Raw genomic sequence first — 17,334 nt, 5'->3', positions numbered from 1 at the left:
TGCATTTCCTTATCTGTAAAATAATGGAATAGGACAACATAGCCTCTGAGTTCCCTTTGGACCCTTTTCCAATTATCTTTCTCTCTGTTGCTGTGATCTATGATATCTAAGGTCCCTTTCAGCTCTAAATCTGTTGGTCCCACAAACTAATCTAAATGACAGCAGAAAGGCCAACAATTTCTCTCTTACCCACATTTGTCACAGGGAAATCTATCGCAGTGAAAAAGGGGAAAAAAAGTTAGCAATTTAGCAAACCACGAGAATATCCTATACAATAACCGAAATATTATTTTAAGAATAACTTTGAGTAAATTAGTGATTTTTGCTTATAAAAATGCTCAAATTAAATATAAAGGACATATGAAGAAAGATGCTATCTGCATCCAGAGAAAGAATTGATAAATAGAAGTATATATACAATAATTTACATATATACTAATAGTAGCCATCTTGGGGGGGGGTTATCAAAGGGAAGAAAAAAAGAAATTTATATGTTAATTTTGTTCTAGATTTGAGAGAACTAGCAAGTTGTGCATAGTAGATTTGCAGTTTCATGTACAATCATCTTTTTGACTATACCATGCTATTGAAATGTTTGTTTTATTCCACAAATTAAAAATAAAATTTTGAAAAAGAGAGATTAACAAAATAAGTATCCCTGGGCTGGCTTCTCAAAAAGTCATCAGGTAGCTGTAAGACTGCTCAGAGTTAAGCATTAGATAAGCCCTTCTGAATTCTCTGATCCCCTAAAGGATTGTGGAATTCACTTCTAATTTATTGAAGGTAAAACAAGGGATGAATGAAAAATAAGTTAGACGCAAACCAGAGTTTACATTGATAGGATAGCTGATCAAAAATTGTTCTTTATTATTGGTTGCTGGATGGTCCTATTTAATTTGTGTATTCTTTAGAAAACTTTTATATCATACACTATGTAGGTATGCAAAGTTTGTGGAAGTGAATAGAGATCCATCCTTAGGACCAGAAAGATATGGGTTCAAGTCTTAACCTCTGATTCCTTTCCAAAACCAAGATTTTATGACTGCAAATTCAGTTTTGAAAATATTGAGTATAAGTTGCCAGCAAGAATTCCAGGTGGGGGTATCTGGAAGGTGAAATGAAATAGAACTCAGTGGAGGAACTTGGGGTGTTGGATTATATTGCTTATATAGATTTGAAAGTCATTTAGATAGAGGTGACAAATGAAGTCAGGGAAGTCAATAAGATCACAAAAGGAGAGAGAGACAAACAGGCCAACAAAAAAGTTTGCGAGATAGCCACTCCCAGGGGGTGGGAGAGGTGATGGGCCAGCAAAAAAGACTAAGAATAAATAAGAAGTAAGCCCCAAAAGATAAGTATTATGGAAGCCAAGGGAAAAATGGTCTGTTCAAACATCAAACGTTCTAGAAGGGTCAAAGAGGTGAAGGGCAAAGTCTATTGGACTTGGATATTAAAATGTCACTGAGGCTCTCGTGAAGAGCTGTTTCAGAAGGTGATGGGTGAGGAGAGGAGCTCAGGGCACTTGGAGAGTGAGTGGGTAGTGAGGAATTGGAGGCAGTAAGTAATGATGCCCCTTTCTAGAAATTCTTTAGTGAAAGGGAAAAGGTATAGAGAATTATATCAGGAGAGGACATCAGAGTCAAGGGAAGATTTCAATTTCTTTTGTGTTTTTGTTTGTTTTTTAAATTATTGTTTTATTTTTAATTTATGGAATAAAACAAGCATCTCTATAGCATAGTATAATAAAAAAGTGTTAGTAATAATAATAATACAAGTATAGTATAATTTTTAAAAAGGTGATTGTATATGAAATCACAAATCTAGTGTGCACAACTTGCATAGATGAAACTTGAGCCAAGAAAGGAACTAGTAGCTAGAGAGAGAACAAAGGTGAGAGACCACGAATGACTGTAAGATAGAGAAGAGGATGGAAGTAAGGATATACCTGGAGGTAATGCCACTGGATCCTCTGAGACAGGAGAAAAGAATCGAAGGGAGGGTAAGGACACAGAGAGGGGCAATTACGGGGCATCATAGTGCATGGAGCATTAAGCCTATAGTTAGGAAGACTCATCTTTCTGAGTTCAAATCTGTCTTCAGGCACTTAGTAGTTCTGTGACCCTGAGCAAGTCATTTAATTCTGTTTGCCTCAGTTTCTTCATCTGTAAAAGTGAGCAAGAGAAGGAAGTAGCAGACTACTCCAGTATCTTTGCAAAGAAAACCTCAAACAGGGTTGAAACATGAAGAGTCAGACATGACTGAAAATGACTCACCAATAAAGGATACAAATGTTTAGAGATGAGTCATCTCATAACCAGATGGCAACATGATGGATGGTGTCCAGTGTGTTGGAAGAAGGCAGTGAGGTGTAGTGGAAAGAGAACATTGACCACAGTTAGATGACCCGAGTTCTAATTCTAATGCTATTTTTCCCCCCAATTTATTTATTTGTTTTCAGTTTTCAACCATCACTTCCGTAAGTTCCAAATTTTCTTCCCCTTCTTCCTCTCTCCCTCCCCAAGACGGCATGCAATCTTATATAAGTTCTACACATACATTCCTATTAAACACATTTTCACATTAGTCATGTTGCATAGAAGAATTAAAACAAATGGGAAAAACTATGAGAAAAACTAAATAAAACCAGGCATAACAAAAGAGAAAATAATCTGCTTCATTCTGTATTTGGACTCCATAGTGCTTCCTCTGGAAGTGGATGGCATTTTGCACCATGAATCCTTTGGAAATGTTTTAGGTCCTTGCATTGCTAAGAAGGGGTAAGTCTATCAAAATCAGTCCTCGAGCACTGTGGCTGTTACTATGTATAATGTTCTCCTGTTTCTGCTCGCTTCACTCAGCATCAGTTCATATCAGTCTATCCAGGTATTTCTGAAGTCTGCCTGTTTGCCATTTCTTATAGCAAAATATTATTCTATTACATCCATATACTACAACTTGTTCAGCCATTCCCCAATTGATAGGTATTCCCTTGATTTCTAGTTCTTGGCCATCACAAAGAGAGCTGCTATAAATATTTTTGTATATGTGGGTCCTTTTCTCATTTTTATGAGTACTTTGGGATATAGCCCTAGAAGTGATATTGCTGGGTCAAAGCCTAATACCACTTTTCAACCCTGACCAAATCATTCAATCAATCTGGGCTTCTGTTTCCCTCCATATAAATTGCAGAGGTTAGAGTACATGATCTTTAATGTCCCTTCTAAACCTAAATCCTACATTCTTGATTCCATGAAGGAGGTGAAGTTATCCATTGAGAGAGATTATGTGGCTAGAGCTGTGAACTTGGGGACAAGGAAGTTTGAAACATCCTTTGTGTAAAATGTGATAGGAAATGAATCAGAGGTAAATAGGTTATCGTGCAATGGCAAGGACCCTGCTAATGTTAGTTAACAGTATGAATTTGTAAGAACCAGTAAGAATCAGAGAGCCTGGTCTTGTCACTTCCTTAAAAGTTGTTGGCATTTAAGGAGAAAGAACAGAGAAGGTGGATGATGGAGAAGACCCAGGACTGCAGATTAGCAGCAGAAATACAGCTTAGGGTTGAGGACAGAAAATTATTGATATTGCTTATGATAGACCCAAGTCTGTAAAGTGTGGGAAATGAATACATATTGACTATCTTTGCATGAAGTAAGCCCTCTGTTAGTGAGAAAATTAACTGTAAAGTATGTTTGTATATACTGAGGATAGCTTAACAACTTTGGCTGATGTTCCTAAAGAGGTAACAACTCTTAGCAGATTAATTAGGACTCCATTTGTAAATCTATCAAAAAGAATAATCATTTCTTCAGTCAAGACTTTTGGCATCTCTCTAAAGCTATTCTGAAAATATTTCATGGTGAGACAGATCTTAATAAAGAATGCCAAACTTGAACAATTCACACATCCTTGGGAATTTCACACATCAGATAGAAAGTGAGGAGATTTCCTTTCAAATAAACACATGGTCATAAAAAATAGTAGAAACATAAACATTACTTTAATCAATTTACTAATAGTGGTTCCCTGTTTGTGGATAATAGCCCAAGTTGATTCTTTAGCTGTGATAGCTGACATATGTTCATTAAATTTATATCCATTTAGATATATACTTCAGAAACAAATAATAATTTTTAAATAAAGAAATTAACTTCACTAAAGTGTTAATGAGAATTAATGACAAAAAGATCAATTTAACCCACTGGACAATGGTTTGCACACTCAATTACTCTCTATTCTATTTAAAGCATAGTAGGATGGGTCCTCATGCTATATCTACCCCTTGAAGTATCACTTACTAGCTGAGAGAAAGCTAGACCAAAGAATTTTCAAAAACACAATTTTCCCAGGTTCCTCTAAAACCATCCCTTTGATCTGTTTCTTCATTTCTTACAGCACAGTAACCTTTCATTTCATTCATATGCCATGATGTTTTCAGCCATTCCCCAAATGGTGGACATACAATTTAGTTTCCAGTTCTCACAATGTTTCATGGGAGTTCTCTTCTTTTTGTTTTCAGTGGGGATGTGGGGTGGGAAAAGGAGGGAAAAAGTGCTTGTTCAGTGTTGCAGTGGATAAGAGCACTGGACCTGAAGTCAGAAAGACCAAAGTTCAAATCTGACCTCAGACCTTTACTGAATGTGTGACCCAGGCAAATCACTTAACCCCTGCTTGCATAAAACTGGAGAAAGAAATGACAAACCATTCCAGTATCCTTGCCATGAAAACCCTATGGATATTTAGTTGGTCTTCCAGGTAACAAAGAGTTGGACATTGTTGAACAACTAAACGACAGCAATTACACATATCTCTCTCTCTCTCTCTCTCTCTCTCTCTCTCTCTCTCTCTCTCTCTCTCTCTATATATATATATATATATATATATATACATATACATATATATGTATATATGTATATATATATGTATATATACATATATATATACATATATACATATATATGTATATGTATATATGTATATATATATATAATATACATATATACAGAGAGAGAGGTAGCTATGTACATATTAAAAAAGAGTAGTTTGGTTTATTGAAAACATTTCACTCTTGGACATTCAAGAATATCACAATTTATGCTAGGAACCAAGGTGCATTCAGAAAAATATCTTACAAAACAAAAATTTTCCTAAATTATAAACCCACAAGTATTGAAAGACCACAGAAGAATAAGGAACTAGGGAATGGAGGAGTTCTATTGGCTAAAAGGCCCCTCCCCCACCCAGTATTACTAATTGGGTCAATTCCCTGGGCCTCATCCTGCTGTTAGGGCAAAAACCAGGCATTTGGGCATTAGCTTAGGCATTTGGCAGGGGAGACAGGAGTTTGTGCCAAATGGTGCTTGAAAAAATAAAAAGACCTGTAGCTGTAGCTCCTATACACAAAATGAGTAACTGGCAAGTCCATGCATCTCTCTCCCTAACCTACCCAACAGATGCATGCATGTAACCTTTTGATACAGGCCAAAGTCAAGAAGAAAATCAAGGAGAAAGGAAATCACAAATGGACAGTAGACAAGCCTCAATCTTGGGTCAAATCTCACTGTAACCAGGCAGAAAGGAGATTATTCCACTGGGAATTAATAATCCCTATAATTAGAGGGTGCAACAGAAGGATTTATGAATTTCACTACCATCAGTTGTTGTCATTGATAATCCTTTGTTCTCAAAGAGGACCAAAGACTTAATCAAAGTGCATTTGGATGTGAATGGGAAGGAGCTGTCCAAAGTCATCAGTCTCACCTTCTCCTCCAGAGTCATCTGAAGTCCAGTGGCAAGACACAGGTCAAGATGACTTTCAATGACCCAAGATGCAGTGGGTGATTGATATCCATGATATTGTAGTTACTGATCTAGAGCCAGACATTACTTAGGAAGCATTACTAACAGTAAGCCAGTTACCATCTCTATTCAGATGAGTCCCAAATCTATGTACCCAACTCTAATCTTTCTTTTTACCTTAGTCTCCACAACACCAACTGCCTATTGTATACCTTCACTTGGGCATCTCATAGACATCTCAAACTCCACATGGCTGAAATAGAACTTTCAGAAGCACTGGGTTTAAAATCAGAAGATCAAAGTTCAGATGTGAGTTCTTGACAACTTTGAGCAAGTCAATTAACTTTCCTGGGCTTTAGTTTCCTCATGTATAAAATAAAAAGGTTGGACTTCCAAGATCACTTCCATGATCACTAAATCTCTTATCCTGTGGTTCCCCATAACCCCTTCCCTACTTCAAAATTTCCTTTTTCGGGGCAGAGCCAAGATGGCGGAGTAGAAACACACAAATACGCTAGCTCCAAACTCACAGCCCATGAAATATCTGTAGAAAAGAGCTGCCAATAAATTCGGGAGCAGGAGAAGCCACATAACAACGGAGTGGATAAGATTTCTGTTCCAGAGAGCCTGAAAACCTCTCGCAAAAGGTTCTTTGCACCGTGGACTGGGAACCGAGTACAGCCCTGCCACAGCCGCCCAGTGCTGAGAGGAGCAGATCCAAGCACGCTTCAGGGACAGAATCTCCAGCAGCCACGCGGGTCCCTCCACCCACAGGTGACAAGGGTCGGTGAGAGGGTCTCTTTGGTGGGTCAAGAGGGGAGTGGGGAGCCCCCATGACTCAGGCCCCCTCAGGAGGCACCAGCGGAGGTGGGAGCAGACCAAGGCTCCCCAAGCGGGCAGGAGCCCGGATTCATCGTTGAAGGTCTCTGCATAAACCCCTTGAGGGAACTGAGCCCGTGAGGCGCCCCTGCCCCCACCCAGGCAGCTGAACTTGATCTCACACTGAATAGCAGCCCTGCCCCTGCCCAAAGCCCTGAGGCTGGGAAGCAGCATTTGAGTCTCAGATCCCAAGCGCTGGCTGGGAGGATCAGGAAGCGAGGTGGGTGTGAGGAGAATATTCAGAGCTCAAGTCACTGGCTGGGAAAATGCCCAGAAAAGGGAAAAAACCAAGACTATAGAGGGTTACTTTCTTGGTGAGCAGGTTTCTCTTCCCCTCCTTTCTGATGAGGAAGAGCGGTGCTCACCATCAGGGAAAGACACAGAAGTCAGGACTTCTGTATCCCAGCCCACTCAATGGGATCAGACCATGGAAAAGCTCAAAAAGAGCTCAGAAAATTTTGAAAATTATGTTAGAGGACTGGAGGAAAAACTGGGAAGAACAATGAAAGACATGCAAGCAAAGTATGAACAGCAGATCAGCAAAGGAGACCCAAAAAAATGCTGAAGAAAATAACACCCTGAAAAATAGGCTAACTCAATTGGCAAAGGAGGTTCAAGAAGCCAATGAGGAGAAGAATGCTTTCAAAAGCAGAATTAGCCAAATGGAAAAGGAGATTCAAAAGCTCACTGAAGTTCTTTCAAAATTAGAATGGAACAGATGGAGGCTAATGACTTTATGAGAAACCAAGAAATCACAAAACAAAACCAAAAGAATGAAAAAATGGAAGATAATGTGAAATATCTCATTGGAAAAACAACTGACCTGGAAAATAGATCCAGGAGACACAATTTAAAAATTATGGGCCTACCTGAAAGCCATGATCAAAAAAAGAGCCTAGACATCATCTTTCATGAAATTATCAAGGAAAACTGCCCTGAGATTCTAGAACCAGAGGGCAAAATAAATATTCAAAGAATCCACAGAACACCACCTGAAAGAGATCCAAAAAGAGAAACTCCTAGGAATATTGTGGCCAAATTCCAGAGTTCCCAAGTCAAGGAGAAAATATTGCAAGCAGCTAGAAAGAAACAATTCAAGTATTGTGGAAATACAATCCGGATAACATAAGATCTAGCAGCTTCTACATTAAGGGATCAAAGGGCATGGAATAGGATATTCCAGAAGTCAAAGGAACTAGGACTAAAACCAAGAATTACCTACCCAGCAAAACTGAGTATAATACTTCAGGGGAAAAATTGGTCTTTCAATGAAATAGAGGACTTTCAAGCATTCTTGATGAAAAGACCAGAGCTAAAAAGAAAATTTGACTTTCAAACACAAGAATGAAGAGAAACATGAAAAGGTGAACAGCAAAAAGAAGTCATAAGGGACTTATAAAAGTTGAACTGTTTACATCCCTACATGGAAAGACAATATTAGTAACTCTTGAAACTATTCAGTATCTGGGTAGTGGGTGGGATTACACACACACACATGCACACGCACACACACATAGAGACAGAGTGCACAGAGTGAATTAAATAGGATGGGATCATATCTTTAAGAAAAATGAAATCAAGCAGTGAGAGAGAAATATATGGGAGGAGAAAGGGAGAAATGGAATGGGGCAAATTATCTCTCATAAAACAGGCAAGCAAAAGACTTTTTTAGTTTGGGGAAAAAGAGGGGAGGTGAGAGAAAAACATGAAGTTTACTCTCATCACATTCCACTAAAGGAAGGAATAAAATGCACACTCATTTTGGTATGAAAACCTATCTTACAATACAGAAAAGTGGGGGATAAGGGGATAAACAGAGAGGGGGGGACGATGGAAGGGAGGGCATGGAGAGGAGGGAGCAATTTGAGGTCAACATTCACAGGGAGGGACAGGATCAAAAGAGAGAATAGAAGTAATTGGAAGCAGGATAGGATGGAGGGAAATATAGTTAGTCTTATACAACACGACTATTATGGAAGTCATTTGCAAAACTACACAGATTTGGCCTATATTGAATTGCTTGCCTTCCAAAGAGAGGGGAGGGAGGGAGGGAGGAAAAGAAGTTGGAACTCAAAGTTTTAGGAACAACTGTTGAGTACTGTTCTTGCCGCTAGGAAATAAGAAATACAGGTAAAGGGGTATAGAAAGTTATTTGGCCCAACAGGAGAGAGGAGAGGATGGAGACAAGGGCAGAGAGGAATGATGGAGGAGAGAGCGGAGTGGTGATGGGGGCAATTGGAATGCTCGGTGTTTTGGGGTGGGGGGAGGGGACAAGGGGGGAGAAAATTTGGAGCCCAAAAATTCTGTGTAAATGAATGTTAAAAGTTAAATAAATTAATTAATTAAAAAAAACAAAAGAAAGAAAGAAAGACAAACTCAAAAAAAAAAAATTTCCTTTTTGTGTTGAGGGAAACTGTTCTCCTCCCTGCCCCACTTTATAACCTCGGCATCATTCTTGACTTGTACCTATTCTTCATACTCTATATCCAGTTAATTACTAAGCTTTATTCATTCCTGCCTCTACAACGTCTCTCTCATCTGCATTTTTCTCTCCATTCACAAGGTAACTAGCCTAGTTCAGACCTTCATGATCTCATCCCTGGGCTATTCAATCCAAAAAGCATTTATATAATCACTACTTAACAAGGCACTATGCTAGGCACAGAGGATACAAAGGCAAAGATGCAAAAACTCAGCCTCTGCCTTTAAGAAATTTACATTCTGCTGTAATTGCCTCCTAATTTATCCCACTCCTTCCAGCTCTCCCCTCTCCAGCTAGTTCTTCACAAAGCTACCAAAATAATCCTCCAAAGACCAGGTTGGACTGTGGCAATTCCTTGTTGCAAAATCTTATCACTGGGATAAAATACAAACTCTCCATCTTTGCATTTAAAGCCCTCCACAATCTGGCTCCAATCTTCCTTCATAGCCTCTTTCCCCCCTTCCTATTATTCCCCTCACGCATTCTTTGTTACTGCCAAACCACTCTACAAGTTTCCTGACCTTGACTCTCTCTGGCTTCCATGCATCACTCAAGCTGTCCCCTGTGCCTGGAAATTGTTCCCTCCTCCTCTCTGACTCTGCACTCTTATCTCACATTAACATTCACACCAGGTGTCACCATGCTGCTGAAGCTGTCCTGATCCCCCTCCTGAGGTAGAAAATTCTCTCTTTGCTTCAATTCTCATGTTTTTACTGTCTGGTAAAATGGGTGCTTCTTGAAGGCAGGAGTTGTTTTATCTTTGCATCCATAGTGCATAGCTCAATGCCATGAAGTTTTTGTTTTTGTTTTTCTTGGCTGCACTTCTGATTTTATTGGCATAGATAATTCCCATGAAGGCAGATCAGCTACTGTTCTGCAACTTAAGAGTCTGAGAGGTTAAGTAAATTAACCCTGGGTCACTCAGACAGTCTGTGTCAAAACTTAGGGCTTCTCAATTGATCAGCAAATCATTTATTCAGCACCTACTATGTGCCTGGCACTGCTAGGAGCTGGGACTATGAAGACAAATTTGAAATAGTTTCTGCCCGTAAGAAGTACACATCCTAAAGAGAATATGTTTTTATACAGATATGCACAAATGATGTACAAGTTATTTTTGGGAAAAGAAGGAAAGAAGGAGAAAGGAAAGAGGGAGGGAAGAAGGAAGGAAGGAAGGAAGGAAGGAAGGAAGGAAGGAAGGAAGGAAGGAAGGAAGGAAGGAAGGAAGGAAGGAAGGAAGGAAGGAAGGAAGGAAGGAAGGAAGGAAGGAAAGAAGGAAGGAAGGAAAGAAGGAAGGAAGGAAAGAAGGAGAAAGGAAAGAGAAAGGAAAGCGGGCAGTCAGGCATAAGGAAGGAAGTTCTATTAAGAACTTACCATGTGCAAAAATGTTATCTCATTTAACCTTCACAGCAACCCAGGGAGGAAGGTGAGCTACTAGAGGGGATGGAACAGGTCTTCACATTTGTTGTTGTTCAGTCATTTTTCAGTCATGTTCAGTTCTTTTTGACACCACCTGGAGTTTTCTTGGCGGAGACACCGGAGTGGTTTCCCATTTCCCTCTCCAACTCATTTTACAAATGAGAAAACTGAGGTAAACAGGGTAAAGTGACTTGCCTAGGGTCACACAGCTAGTAAGTGTCTGAGGAGAGATATGAACTCTGGAAGATGAGTCTCCCTGACTCCAGGCTTGGTGCTCTATCCATTGCACCATGTAGCTGCCCCTGCTTTTCCCATAATATGTGCTTAATATAGGTTTATTGTTTTGTGGCGCTCCCTATCTCTCTTCCTTTTCATACACTTCTTGAGTTGTATGTTGCCCCTTTGCATCATCTTTTCCCCTAACAAGGTTTCTCTTGAATGTTCATTTTAACTTTATTTCACCCATATAAAAATGTCATTGTATTGATATGAGTGTATATGGTCGCGATGAGGGAGGAGGGAGAGATTACTTTCCTCCTGCCCCCAGCCAGCATGGTCTTGCCTATATATGTCAGTCAGATACAGAACAGGATTTGGCCTTTTTGTAGAGGAAAGCTTGATGAGGACAAAGATGAGTTCAGGAGATCAGTTAGAAGGCTATTACCGAAGTCTAGGAAGAAAGATATCAAGGTCTTCACCTGGGCAAAATCTTCAAGGTTTGGTAATTATTTCAACATGGGGAGGAGGGAAGGGCAGAGATGGGTCTAAAATTTTGAACCTAGGAGACTAAGTTTGGTGACACCATCAACACAAATAAGGAAGTTAAGAGGAAGGATGCTGAGTTCAGTTTAATTAGGTAGAGCTCGAAACATCACCAGGATAAGCAGGTGGTGATATCCAACAGACATTCACAGATACATGACTGGAGTACTGGGGAGAAGTCAGGGGTGGAGAGCTGTCAGTCATAAGACAATTATGTTTTTAACAAATCACTTATACAATATATGATCCTTTTTTTAGCTTTGAGAGGCTAGTGACAATATCACCTCATTTGGCAAATGAAGAAATTTAGACTGAAAGACTTTGAGTGACTTGTGTAAGGTTTCCTGTCTAGTAAATGGCAAAGTAGGTACTTGAACCCAGGTCCTCTGACTCCTCATCCATGATTCCTGGCATAACTATATGACCTTAGTCAAATTACTCCATATATTTGAGCTTCAATTACCCCATCTTCAAAATGGGTAAAATAATGCTGTCATGATGAAAACTTTTATCAACTTGAAATCAATAAATCAACAAACATTTATTACTGTCAACTCTGTACCAGGCACTGGTGCTGAGCACTGGGGATTTTAAAAAAGGCAAAAAACAGTCCTTACTCAAAATAAACTTACGGTCAAAATAAATCTAAATTATTAGTACTATAAATCATCATAATATCTAGGAGAAAATAAATTGTACAGTATTAAAAAGTAAAATGTTCCTCAGACTAGAGTTGTGAGATTTTAATTTAGTGCTTTTTGTTGCCTCGTTATTTCAATTGTGTTTGACTCTTTATGACCCCATTTGAGATTTTCTTGGCAAAGATACAGCAGTGGTTTGACATTTCCTTCTCCAACTCATTTTACAGATAAGGAAACTGAAGTAAAGTTAAGTGACTTGCCCAAGGTCACATAGCTAATAAGTGTCTGAAGCCAGATTTGAATTCAGAAAGATGAGACTTCCTGACTCCAGGTCCAGGGCTCTATGCACTATGGCACCACGTAGCTGCCCTTAGTGGTTGTAGCCATATGGAGAAGAAGGTGGAGAAATGTACATAGCCATCATGTGCTGCATGTCACAAATATTATTTTTAATTATTGTGATACCTGCTACTTACACAGGAAGTGGTTTGAATGATGATGCAATGCCCTGTGATAAGTGAACAGAGGTGTGGCACAAAGGGAGGCAGCCATTGGCTTTTATCCCTAGCCTGGCCCCTAAGAGAAGAGTTAGGACCATGCCACCAGTTGGTGCTGGGTGAGAAACAGAACAGAAGATCATTTGGGGCACATTGAGGAGGAAGCTCTGCTCAGGAAGGACATCAAGGAAGCCAACATGAGGACAAAAGACAAGAGTGTGGATGCCAGTCTAGGGCCATAGATAAGAGGTCATTCCAACACCAAGGGGAGATAGAGCAGCAGCAATCTAGCTAGGAAGATTTGCTCCAGGGAGACCAGTCAGGAATGGAGAAGATGGATTCAGGGTAAGAGGAGAGAATTCCTAGGTGCCAAGCCTCAAAATCCTTGGTTTGTGCCTCTGATGGCACTCTATATCTAAGTAGGCACCAGAGCCATGCTTCACTTGGGTTTCTCACAATCTCTTTGATGGCTGCCTCATAGCAAGGATACCCTCCAGGAGCTCAGATCTCCCCCTTTCCTTGTCTAGAACCAGAATCATCTCAGTCTAGTATAGTAGTTGTCACTGGGAAGGACATATTCGTCTACTACATCATTCCACTTACCATCCCTATAACTTTCAAAACCAAAACATTCCTCTCCTGCTACCATTCTCCTATAGGAATTGTCTCCCCAATTAGGATGTAAGCCCATTTGGTTCAGGGACTCAATTCAATTTTGTATTTGCTTCCCTATCCCTTAATACACTGTTTGGCACATGTAAAGCATCTAATAAAAATTTTTTTCATTCATTAGTTAGGGATCACTAGAGGAGAATGAGGAAAGTAAAAGATCTCAAACCCAGGAGAGAAGCAAAAGTTAATCTCACATAAACATTCTTCATAATTGGAGCCACTTCTAGGTTCTTTGTCCTTGATTTTATGGCAACATCTATGTAACTATAAATTCTTTTGCAGATAGATCTACACTATTCAGATAAACCCATTAAATGTTATTTGTTTGTCCAGACTGGAGCTGCCCAGAATTTGACATAAGATCATAAATATAGAGATAGAAGGACCCTTAAAAGGAAGCAGGTTCAACTTCCTCTTTTTATAGATGAGGAAACTGAGGCACAGAGAGGTTAAGTGATTTATACAAAGGTACACAGCTAGTAAGTGTCTGGGGGGAGGGGAAGAAATTTGAACGCAAATCTTCCTGATTATAAATCCTTTTCCTTATCACCTATGCCGGATGTTATCTCAGAAAATCCCAGAGATAGAGCATGCACTATGCTAAAGCGACAGGAAGAGAAAAACCAGATCAGCACAGATATGCCATTGCAAGCATTTCACATCTACTTGATTTTATGTCCCTGTCCTCCCCACACAATGCATTGTGATTCTCTCACAAGGACAGAGGAACCAGGCTATACCAGCACTAAAGAAAGTAGGAAGTTAGCTCCAGTGCCTGCTTCTTTCCTAAATTAGGTATTGATTGAGATTTTTATGCTCATCTCCCTTGCCCAACTCCCAATAACCAATAATGCAAGATTGGGTCTTAGAGATCATTGAATCTAGGCCTTTCCTATCAGAGTTGAAGATCTTGAGCTCCAGGGTAGTGCAATGACTTTTCCAAGAAGATGTCACTAGCCCAAAGCCACACAAGTGACCAGGATCCCTGCCCCTCAGTGGAGGGCTTTTTCAGCTACATTTCACTACTCTTTGGAAAAATGGATAGCACCATAACTGCCTATAAAGCAAACTTATAAGGTTATTTTTTAATGTATTTGGACAGTTCCAACAATATTTAAAGATAATCTTTAGGAAATTCCCAAGAACAATACATTTAAACTGTGGACTTGTTATTATGGGGGAATTTCAATGCAAGGCTCAGGGTCTTATAAACACTTTTCAAAATCATTTAGTCTGCAGAACGTCTCTGGCCTTGCTTACCTTGCTGAATTTCACCTCTTCTCACTCCTCTATCATGAATTATCTTCCCTCTTGGGCTGCTTCTCATTTCATTAAGCTAAGAGAATAGAAGAAGCTGTCTGCACACCACATGTTCAATGTGCTTTTTAATGCTCCCAGGGAAGAAAGGAAAGCACAGATTCCCATGAAAATCAAACCAAAAAGAAGTAGGGTTGCCACCCAAGATTCTACCATAGGCTAGAAATTGAAGCATCCATTGAGGATGGCTTTCTTTAAAGTCTAGTAATGAAGTCATGCTAGGTCCCCTTTCCCTGCCCCACACCAGAAGCTTCTTCAGGTTTTCATGGATAATGTGCAACAATACAAAGAGCTCAACTGTTTACATTTAGCATCTATTCAGGATTCACCCAAATACCCCCAAAGAATGTCAAGGCAACTCCAAATTTCAGAAGTCATGACCCTGTGTGCTTTGCCCTGAGTCAGCAGAGATGACACCCAGTATAGGTGAACAATAGGGACAATTATGAGCAATAATTTATTTTGTTGTTGTTGTTGTTGTCTTTTGAGTTGTATTCAGCTCTTCATGACTCCACTTGGAGTTTTCTTGGCAAAGGTATGAGAGTGGTTTGCCATTTTCTTCTTCAGATCATTTTACAAATGAGAAATCTGAGGCAAACAGGGTTAAAGAACTTGCCCAGGATCACACAGCTAGTAAGTATCTGAGACAAGATTTGAACTCCAGTCTTCCTGACTCCAGGTCCAGCACTCTTTCCACTATGGAACCACCAACAAAATAAAGTTTAGTCTCACCACTCAGGCACCTTTGGGATTTGTTATACATATGCTTGGTCTAGCTTATTTTCACAACTGCTTTAAAAATTCCTTAATACTTTTTATAGAGAGAGTACAAATATTTGGAGTCCATATATTTTTCCTATTATATGTATTTTTGCCTTTCCCTTTCCCAGATCAACCCTCACAAGCCTAGCCCTGCCTATCTCCTAGTCTTTAACCAAAAATATGTCATCAATCTTGTGAGAACTACCTTGAATGTAAGCTTCCATTGAGGCAATGCTGTTCAATTTTCATCAGAGGCTGTCTTATGGTTGACTCCAGGTTAGATTGTTTATGGTGTAAGTTAATGAAGGAACATTTGAAAATAGTTAAGTACCTCAAGGAATGGTTGCCAGATCTAGAAGAGGTCTATCATTTCTGCTTAGAATTATATTTATTTTATCCTTATGCTCCACAGTAAGATAGTAGGTAAGGACAACAGGAATCATGTTTGTCACTGTTGTCATTCAGTCATTTCATTTCAGTAATAAGTGACTTGCTCAGGGTCACATAGCTCATAAATATCTGAGACCACATTTGAACCCAGGACTTCTTGACTCCAGGTCTGGTGCTCTATCTGCTGTGCCACCTATCTGCCCATAACCTTCAACAGATGCAACCAAATTGGAAGAGTTTTGAATACGGGTTCGGGATAGTACAAGGACCAGCCTAGCTACTCTTGTGAAGATTTATTGATAGAAGTTGGGTGAGAAGGTAATGAATTTTTTGTGTACAACAACTAATGAAGCCAGATCTAAGGATCTACTCTTTACTAATGTGCTATGTATGCATTGGTGAGAAGAGCACTTACATCCACCAAACATCTTTTGAAATGTTGGCATGTGTTGCACCTGTTAAAATGTATTAAAGGCAGGTAGGTGGTACAGTGGATAGAGAATCTGGCCGGGAGTCAGGAAGAACTCAGTTAAAATTCAGTCTCTGATACTCACCAGCTGTGTCCTCTTGGGCAAGTCATTTAATTTCTACCTACCTCAGTTTCCTCAACTGTAAAATGAGAATAATAATAGCACCTACCTCCCAGGGTTATTGTAAGGATCAAATGAGGTAATGTTTCTGAAGCACTTAGCACAGCACCTGGCACATATAGACAATGCTTATTCCAAAAATGTTCAGAAGTTATGAATAAATACTATGGTTTGTTTTAAAAAGGAAACACTGTTTTTTTTGTGCTAATGAGCTGGAAAAATATAAAAATATGGAAAAGGTAACTACATGGCTTTCTTGTAATATGACAAAAATGTACATTTTGTAAAATTTAATCTTTTAAGTTTAATCTGTTTATAAAACCCATCAGGTTAAAAAAAACTTTTAAGTTAAGATCCAACAATATGAAGGCTTTTGCTTTGCTGAATTTGAGGCAAAAATTCATTTTAGGATGGTTTGTTTTTATAAAAATAAAGAAACATAAATACCAAAGAATGATCCCACAAGCAAGGTGCCTTAGCACTGGGGTATTGAGAAATTCATTAGCTATGACCAGTGAAGGAGGAACTTAGCTTTGGTTAGAACCATGTGAGAAATCAGTTTACTTTAGGGAACTGAGGGTGAAAGCAAGGGATATCTGCTTTTTATTAAAACTTGAAGTGTATTATAATTGGGCTGAGTTTCTCCCCAGATGGCCTCTCTTATGTTGACATCTGCAACATGTATATAGAGCAGTGTGAAAAGGTTGTCTCCTGCGCCAGGGTGGACACACGTAATTCAGTTAAAACTCGAGTTCTTGGCTGTCCTTAGCACGGGTTCTTCAATGATACATGCTGGGAAGGACTTCACTTGTCTGACCAAGACAGGGTTGCTGAGTGTTTCACTAGAAAAAGAGCTTAATAAAATTTAGAAATGTCCAATTTTAGATAGATTAAAATGTTAAATTAAAAATTGAATGCATGTAAGCATGGATGCAAATTGAGCTGTCCTTGTCTACCGTTAAGTGTTCTCATGCTTATCACTTAAAATGAATATTGTGTCTTTTGGTTTCTTTGAAATTGAGTTAGAAAAATCACATGTGAGAAGAAGATTTTACCAAAGGATAATCATTTCTTTTTTTCTTCCTTTTTTTCCTTTCTTTTCCTCCTTTCCTTCCTTCTTTCCT

The 17,334-nt window shown here is 39.2% G+C and overlaps 1 protein-coding gene across 1 annotated transcript in view; it reads left to right on the top strand.

Moving 5' to 3' along the window:
* ITGA8 (integrin subunit alpha 8) overlaps nt 1–17,334 on the top strand; it is a 206,316-nt gene that overhangs the window by 16,513 nt on the left and 172,469 nt on the right.

This window comes from Notamacropus eugenii, chromosome 3 (genome assembly GCF_028372415.1).
Source record: "Notamacropus eugenii isolate mMacEug1 chromosome 3, mMacEug1.pri_v2, whole genome shotgun sequence".
Taxonomy (NCBI): Eukaryota; Metazoa; Chordata; class Mammalia; order Diprotodontia; family Macropodidae; genus Notamacropus; species Notamacropus eugenii.
Note: the sequence above shows the minus strand (reverse complement) of the source record. Positions and strands in the feature narration are given on the sequence as shown.